Genomic DNA, 8,567 nt, shown 5'->3' on the forward strand with positions numbered 1-8,567 from the left:
ACACTCTTTTTACTTTGGATCACGACTTTAACCACTCAGTCTCAAGCTTTTCACTTGGACCTTCATGACACAAGCACATGGTTAGGAACAGCTTGATTTTGCGGCTTAGGCCTGAATTTATTTCCTTGGGCCCTCCTATCCATTGATGCTCAAAGCCTTGGATCCTTTTTACCCTTGCCTTTTGGTTTTAAGGGCTATTGGCTTTTTCTGCTTGCTTTTTCTTTTTCTTTTATTATTTTTTTTCGCAAGCTTCTTCTTTTTCACTGCTTTTTCTTGCTTCAATAATCAATTTCATGATTTTTCAGATTATCAATAACATTTCTCTTGTTCATCATTCTTTCAAGAGCTAACAATTTTAACATTCATAAACAACAAGATCAAAAATATGCACTGTTCAAGCATTCATTCAGAAAACAAAAAGTATTGTCACCACATCAATATAATTAAACTAATTTCAAGGATGAATTTGAAACTCATATACTTCATGTTCTTTTGTATTAAAACATTTTTCATTTAAGAAAGGTGAAGGATTCATGAAATTATTCATAGCTTTAAGACATAGTTACTAAATACTAATGATCATGTAGTAAAGACTCAAAACATAGACAAACATAAAGCATAAAATCGAAAAACAGAAAGATAAGAACGAGGAAGTTAAGGAATGAGTCCACCTTAATGAGGGTGGCGCCTTCTTCTTGGAGAACCAATGGTGTTCTTGAGCTCCTCTATGTCTCTTCCTTGCCTTTGTTGCTCCTCCCTCATAGCTCTTTGATCTTCTCTAATCTCATTGAGAATGATGGAGTGCTCTTGGTGTTCCACCCTTAATTGGTTCATGTTATGACTCAATCCTTCTAGAGAAGTGTTGAGTTATTCCCAATAGTTGTTTGGAGGAAAATGCATCCCTTGAGGCATCTCAGGAATTTCTTGATGATGAGCTTCCTCATGCGTCTCTTGAGATCCATGAATGGGCTCTCTTGTTTGCTCCATCCTCTTCTTAGTGATGGTCTTGTCCTCCTCAATGAGGATGTCTCCTTCTATGACAACTCCAGCTAAGTTACATAAATGGTAAATAAGATGAGGAAAAGCTAGCCTTACTAAGATGGAGGGCTTTTTGGCTACTTTGTATAGTTCTAGAGATATGACTTCATGAACTTCTACTTCCTCTCCAATCATGATGCTATGGATCATAAGGGCCCGATCTACAGTTACATCGGATCGGTTGCTAGTGGGGATGATGGAGCGTTGGATGAATTCCAACCATCCTCTAGCCACAGGCTTCTTCCACACATATGTCCATGAGGACTTGGTCTAACCTTTGATCAAAGTTGACCCTTCTAGTGTAGGGGCGTGCGTCTTCTTGCATCATAGGCAAGTTGAACGCCAACCTTACGTTCTCTGGACTAAAATCTAGGCATTTCTCCCGAACCATTGTAAGCCAATTCTTTGGGTTTGGGTTCATGCTTTGATCATGGTTTCTAGTGATCCATGCATTTGCATAGAACTCTTGAACCATTAAGATTTCGACTTGTTGAATAGGATTGGAGAGAACTTCCCATCCTCTTCTTCCAATCACTTGTCGGATCTCTGGGTATTCGCCCTTTTTGAGCTTAAAAGGTACCTCAGGGATCACCTTTCTCCATCTCCCATGACTCAGAGGTGAAAGCAATTGCCGTCCCTTTCCTTTTTCTTGAGGTTTCTCTGGCCTTAGGTGCCATCAATGGTTATGGAAAAACAAAAAAGCTATGCTTTTATCACACCAAACTTAGAATATTGCTCGCCCTCAAGCAAAAGAAGAAAGAATAGAAGAAGAAGAAGAAGATATAGAGGAGAGGGAGAGAGGTGTGTGTTTCGGTCAAGGGGGAGAAGAGAGGGTTGTGTTGTGTGAAAATGAAGAAGGATGAATGGGTTTATATAGTGGAGGGAGAAGGGTTTGGGTTCGGTCATTTAGGGTGGGTTTGGGTGGGAAAGAGATTTTGAATTTGAAGGTAGGTGGGGTGTATGGGGAAGAGAGGATGGATGTAAGTGGTGAAGAGGTGATGGGGAAGAGTGATTGAGGTGATTGGTGAATAATGTTTAGGGAAGAGTTTTTGAAAGGGTGTGAGGGAGAGGGATAAGGTACGTGGGGATCCTGTGGGGTCCACAGATCCTGAGGTGATCCTGTGGGGTCCACAGATCCTGAGGTGTCAAGGATTTCTCATCCCTGCACCCATTAGCCGTGTAAAATGCCCTCTATATGTAATCATGGCGTTTAATGCCAGACTGCAGCTTGTTTCTGGCGTTAAACGCCAAAATGTAGCCTTTTTCTAGTGTTTAACGCCAGCCTGATGCTTGTTTCTAGCATTAAACACCATCTTGGTGCTTGTTTCTGGCGTTAAACGCCAGACAGATGCTTGTTTCTGGCGTTTAAACGCCAGACAACTCTTCCTCCAGGGTGTGCTTTTTCTTCTGCTATTTTTGATTTTGTTTTTAATTTTTGCAATTGTTTTGTCACTCCACATGATCATAAACCTAATAAAACATAAAATAACAATAGAAATATAGATAAATAAAAATTGGGTTGCCTCCCAATAAGCACTTATTTAATGTCAATAGTTTGACAGTGAGCTCTCATAGAGCTTCACAGGTATTCAGAGCATTTTTGGGACCTCCCAACACCAAACTTAGAGTTTGAATATGGGGGCTTCAACACCAAACTTCGAGTTTGGTTGTGGCCTCCCAACACCAAACTTAGAGTTTGATTGTGGGGACTCTGTTTGACTCTGCATTGAGAGAAGCTTTTCATGCTTCCTCTCCATGGTTGCAGAGGAAGATCCTTGAGCTTTAAATACAAGGTAGTCCCTATTCAATTAAAGGACTAGCTCTCCTCTGTCAACATCAAGCACAGCTCTTGCTGTGGCTAGGAAGGGTCTTCCAAGGATGATACATTCATCCTCATCCTTCCCAGTGTCTAGGATTATGAAATCCGCAGGGATGTAAAGGCCTTTAACCTTTACTAACACGTCCTCTACCAATCCATAAGCTTGTTTTATTGACTTGTCTGCCATCTCTAATGAGATTCTTGCAGCTTGTACCTCAAAGATTCCCAGTTTTTCCATTATAGAGAGTGGCATAAGATTTATACCTGACCCCAGGTCACACAGAGGCTTCTCAAAGGTCATGGTGCCTATGATACAGGGTATTAAGAATTTACCAGGATCTTGTTTCTTTTTAGGTAAAGTTTGTTGAACCCATGTATTTAGTTCGCTAAAGAGCAAGGGATGTTCATCTTCTCAAGTTTCATTACCAAACAACTTGGAATTCAGCTTCATGATGGCTCCTAGAAATTGAGCAACTTGCTCTTCAGTTACATCTTCATCCTCTTCATAGGAAGAATAGTTCTCAGAGCTCATGAATGGCAGAAGGAAGTTTAATGGAATCTCTATGGTCTCAATATGAGCCTCAGATTCCTTTAGGTCCTCAATAGGGAACTCCTTTCTGCTTGGAGGACGTCCCATGAGGTCTTCCTCATTGGGATTCACGTCCTCCCCTTCCTCTTTGGATTCGGCCATTTTGATTATATCAATGGCCTTGCACTCTCTTTTTGGATTCTCTTCTGTATTGCTTGGGAGAGTACTAGGAGGAGTTTCAATGATTTTCTTACTCAGCTGACCCACTTGTGCCTCCAAATTTCTAATGGAGGACCTTGTTTCATTCATGAAACTTAAGGTGGCTTTAGATAGATCAGAGACTATGTTTGCTAAGCTAGAGGGGTTCTACTCAGAATTCTCTGTCTGTTGCTAAAAAGATGATGGAAAAGGCTTGTTATTGCTAAACATGTTTCTTCCACCATTGTTATTATTGAAGCCTTGCTTCTGTGGATCCTTCCATGAAAAATTCGGATGATTTCTCCATGAAGGGTTATAGGTGTTGCCAAAGGCTTCACCCATGTAATTTACCTCTGCCATTGTAGGGTTCTCAGGATCATAAGCTTCTTCTTCAGAAGATGCTTCTTTAGTATTGTTGGATGCATTTTGCAATCCATTCAGACTCTGAAATATCATATTGACTTGTTGGGTCAATATTTTGTACTGAGCCAGTATGGCATTCAGAGCATCAATTTCAAGAACTCCCTTCCTTTGAGGTGTCCCATTACTCATAGGATTCCTTTCAGAAGTGTACATGAACTGGTTATTTGCAACCATGTCAATGAGTTCCTGAGCTTCTGCAGGCGTTTTCTTTAGGTGAATAGATCCACCTGCAGAATGGTCCAATGACATCTTAGACAATTTAGACAGACCATCATAGAATATATCCAGGATGGTCCATTCTGAAAGCATGTCAGAAGGACACTTTTTGGTCAGTTGCTTGTATCTCTCCCAAGCTTTATAGAAGGATTCACCTTCTTTTTATCTGAAGGTTTGAACATCCACTCTAAGCTTGCTCAGCTTTTGAGGAGGAAAGAACTTGGCTAAGAAAGCCGTGACCAGCTTATTCCAAGAGTTCAGGCTGTCTTTAGGTTGAGAGTCTAACCATACTCTAGCTCTGTCTCTTACAGCAAAAGGGAAAAGCATAAGCATGTAGACCTCGGGGTCAACCCCATTGGTCTTAACAGTATCACAGATCTGCAAGAATTCAGTTAAGAACTGAAAAGGATCTTCTGATGGAAGTCCATGAAACTTGCAATTCTGTTGCATCAGAGAAACTAATTGAGGCTTTAGCTCAAAATTGTTTGCTCCAATGGCAGGAATTGAGATGCTTCTTCCATGTAAGTTGGAATTTGGTGCAGTAAAGTCACCAAGCATCTTCCTTGTATTGTTGTTGGGTTCGGCTGCCATATCTTTTTCCTGTTTGAAAATTTCAGTTGGGTCCTCTTCAGAGTGTTGTGCTTTAGCTGCTCTTAGCTTCCTCTTCAAGGTCCTTTCAGGTTAAGGATCAGCTTCAACAAGAATGCCTTTTTCCTTGTTCCTGCTCATATGAGAGAGAAGAAAATAAAGAAAGTATGGAATCCTCTATGTCACAGTATAGAGATTCCTTTATGTGAGTAGAAGAAGAAAAGAATAGAAGAAGGAGGAGAAAAATTCGAACACAAAGGAGAAGAGAGGGTTCGAATTTTTAGATGAAGAGAAGTGTTAGTAAATAAATAAATAAATAGAAGGAGATCAGAGAGAGAAGTGTTCAAAAATTGTTTTTGAAAAATGGTTAGTGATTTTCGAAAATTATAGATAGAAAAGTAGTTAGGTTGTTTTGAAAAAGATAAGAAACAAACAAAAAGTCAATTAGTTAGTTCAAAAAGATTTGAAAATCAATTTTGAAAAGATAAGAAGTTAGGAAAGATTTGGAAATTGATTTTGAAAAAGATATGATTTGAAAAAGATATATTTGAAAAGATATGATTGAAATTTATTTTGAAAAAGATTTGATTTTTAAAATTAAAATTGATTACTTGACTAACAAGAAACTAAAAGATATGATTCTAGAATTTAAAGATTGAACCTTTCTTAACAAGAAAGTAACAAACTTCAAATTTTTGAATCAATCACATTAATTGTTAGTAAAGTTTTTGAAAATAAAAGAAAAATAAAATAAAAAAATATTTTGAAAAACAATTTTTAAAATTTTCGAAAATAATAAAAAAATGAAAAAGATTTGATTTTTGAAAAAGATTTTAAAAAGATAGGATTTTTGAAATTGAAATCTTGACCTGACTAACAAGAAACAACTTATTTTAAAAAATTTTGACTAAGTCAACTCAAAATTTCAAAAATTATGAGAAAAATAAGGGAAAGATATTTTTTATTTTTTTGAATTTAATGATGAGAGAGAAAAACAACTAAATGACTCAAAACATAAAAATTATGAATCAAAACACATGATGCATGCATGAACACTATGAATGTCAAGATGAACACTAAGAACACTTTGAAGATCATGATGAACATCAAGAACTTATTTTTGAATATTTTTAAGAAAAGAAAAATATGCAAGACACCAAACTTAAAGATTTTTCATGTTTAGACACTATGAATGCAAAAGTGCATATGAAAAACAACAAAAGACACAAAACAAGAAAATATGAAGATCAAATAAGAAGACTTACCAAGAACATCTTGAAGATCATGAAGAACACCATGCATGAATTTTTCGAAAATTTTGAGAAAAAAATAAAAATATGCAATTGACACCAAACTTAAAAATTGACTATAGACTTAAACAATGAACACAAAATATTTTTTATTTTTTATGATTTTATAATTTTTTTGTATATTTTTTGAATTTTTTTTTTGGAAAAACAAAAACAAATAAAAAAATTTTGAAAGATTTTTGAAAACTTTTTTAAAAGAAAATTACCTAATCTGAGCAACAAGATGAACCGTCAGTTGTCCAAACTCAAACAATCCCCGGCAACGGCGCCAAAAACTTGGTGCACAAAATTGTGATCTCTAACAATGGCGCTCAACTTGGTATGAGCGTTTATAATCTCAGCACTTTCTTCACAACTTTGCACAACTAACCAGCAAGTGCACTGGGTACTCCAAGTAATAAACCTTACGTGAGTAAAGGTCGATCCCACGGAGATTGTTGGTTTGAAGCAAGCTATGGTCATGTAAATCTCAGTCAGGTGGATTCTAATGGTTATAATGGTTTTCGAAAATAAAGATAAATAAACCATAAAATAGAGATAGAGATACTTATAATGTAATTCAACGGTGGGAATTTCATATAAGCGCATGAAGATACTGTGTTCCTTCTGAATCTCTGCTTTCCTACTGCTTTCATCCAATCATTCTTACTCCTTTCCATGGCAAGTTGTATGTAGGGCATCACCGTTGTCAATGGCTACTTCCCATCCTCTCAGTGAAAATGGTCCAAATACGCTGTCACAGCACGCCTAATCATCTGTCGGTTCTCGATCATGTCGGAATAGGATCCATTGATCCTTTTGCGTCTGTCACTACGCCCAATACTCGCGAGTTTGAAGCTCGTCACAGTCATTCAATCCCTGAATCCTACTCGGAATACCACAGACAAGGTTTAAACTTTCCAGATTTTCAAGAATGCTGCCAATGGATTCTAGCTTATACCACGAAGATTCTGATTAAGGAATCCAAGAGATACACACTCTAGCTTTCGCAAGTAGAACGGGAGTGTTTGTCAGGCACGCGTTCATAAGTGAGAGTGGTGATGAGTGTCACGGATCATCACATTCATCAGGTTGAAGTGCAAATGAATATCTTAGAATAATAATAAGCATGAGTTGAATAGAAGACAATAGTCATTGCATTAATACTCGAGGTACAGCAGAGCTCCACACCTTAATCCATGGTGTGTAGAAAATCCGCCGTTGAAAATACATAAGAACAAGGTCTAGGCATGCCGAATGGCCAGCCCCCCTAAAAGTGATATGAATTCGAAAATAGGGAAAAAAGACCCTCAGTACAATAGTAAAAAGTTCTATTTATACTCAATTAGTTACTAGGGTTTACAGAAATAAGTCTAAGTGCAAAAATCCACTTTTGGGGCCCACTTTGGTGTGTGCTTGGGTTGAGCTTGAGCTTTACACATGCAGAGGCTTCTCTTGGAGTTAAACACCAAGTTGTAACGTGTTTTTGGCATTTAACTTTGGTTTGTGATGTGTTTCTGGCGTTTTAATCCAGAATGCAGCATGGAGCTGACAATGAACGCCAGTTTGCGTCATCTAAACTTGAATGAAGTATGGACTATTATATATTCCTGAAAAGCCCTAGATGTCTACTTTCCAACGCAATTAAGAACGTGCCATTTGAAGTTCTGTAACTCCAGAAAATCTATTTAGAGTTCAGGGAGGTCAGATTCCAACAGCATCTGTAGTCCTTTTTCAGCATCCTATCAGATTTTTGCTCAAGTCCCTCAATTTCAACCAAAAAATACCTGAAATCATAGAAAAACATACAAACTCATAGTAAAGTCCAGAAATGTGAATTTTGCATAAAAACTAATAAAAATATCCCTAAAAGTATCTAGATCCTACTAAAAACTACCTAAAAATAATGCCAAAAAGCGTATAAATTATCCGCTCATCATTCACCACTGACATGCCGCAAACTATATAGTTCAGCTTTGATTGAGTCTCTATATCATAATCAATCTTATCTAGGTGCTGAGCCTCTCCAGCTGTGTGGTGTATATTCTTCCATTGATGAAGATTCTAGAGGTACTTCTCCTGTTCAACTTGTTGTTGAAACAATTTGTCGAACAATTCTCGAGAGTGATCAAATAGTTCCCTTTACTGCTCCAGAATTCTTGCTTGGAATTCTCTCTGCTGCTCCATCATCATCATCTGGAAATTTTCTTGTTGCTCCATCATCTTCAACTGCCAGTTCTCTAACTGCTCCTGACCCCTCAAATATTGTTCTTGTTGTTGCTCCTGTGCTCTCATATATTGCCGAGACATTTCTTCAATGGCTCTTTGCATTTGGCTTATGTCCATTGCACCAGAAGCTTGTCCCTCCTCTGATTGTGGTCTCATTCTTCTTCCTTGGGGTCTTCTCTCTTACTGAGTGTCAATGTCAGTGGCACCTTCCATCCTTTGCTTGGTGATTCCTCTGCCT

Source organism: Arachis duranensis, chromosome 6 (assembly GCF_000817695.3).
Source record: "Arachis duranensis cultivar V14167 chromosome 6, aradu.V14167.gnm2.J7QH, whole genome shotgun sequence".
NCBI lineage: Eukaryota > Viridiplantae > Streptophyta > Magnoliopsida > Fabales > Fabaceae > Arachis > Arachis duranensis.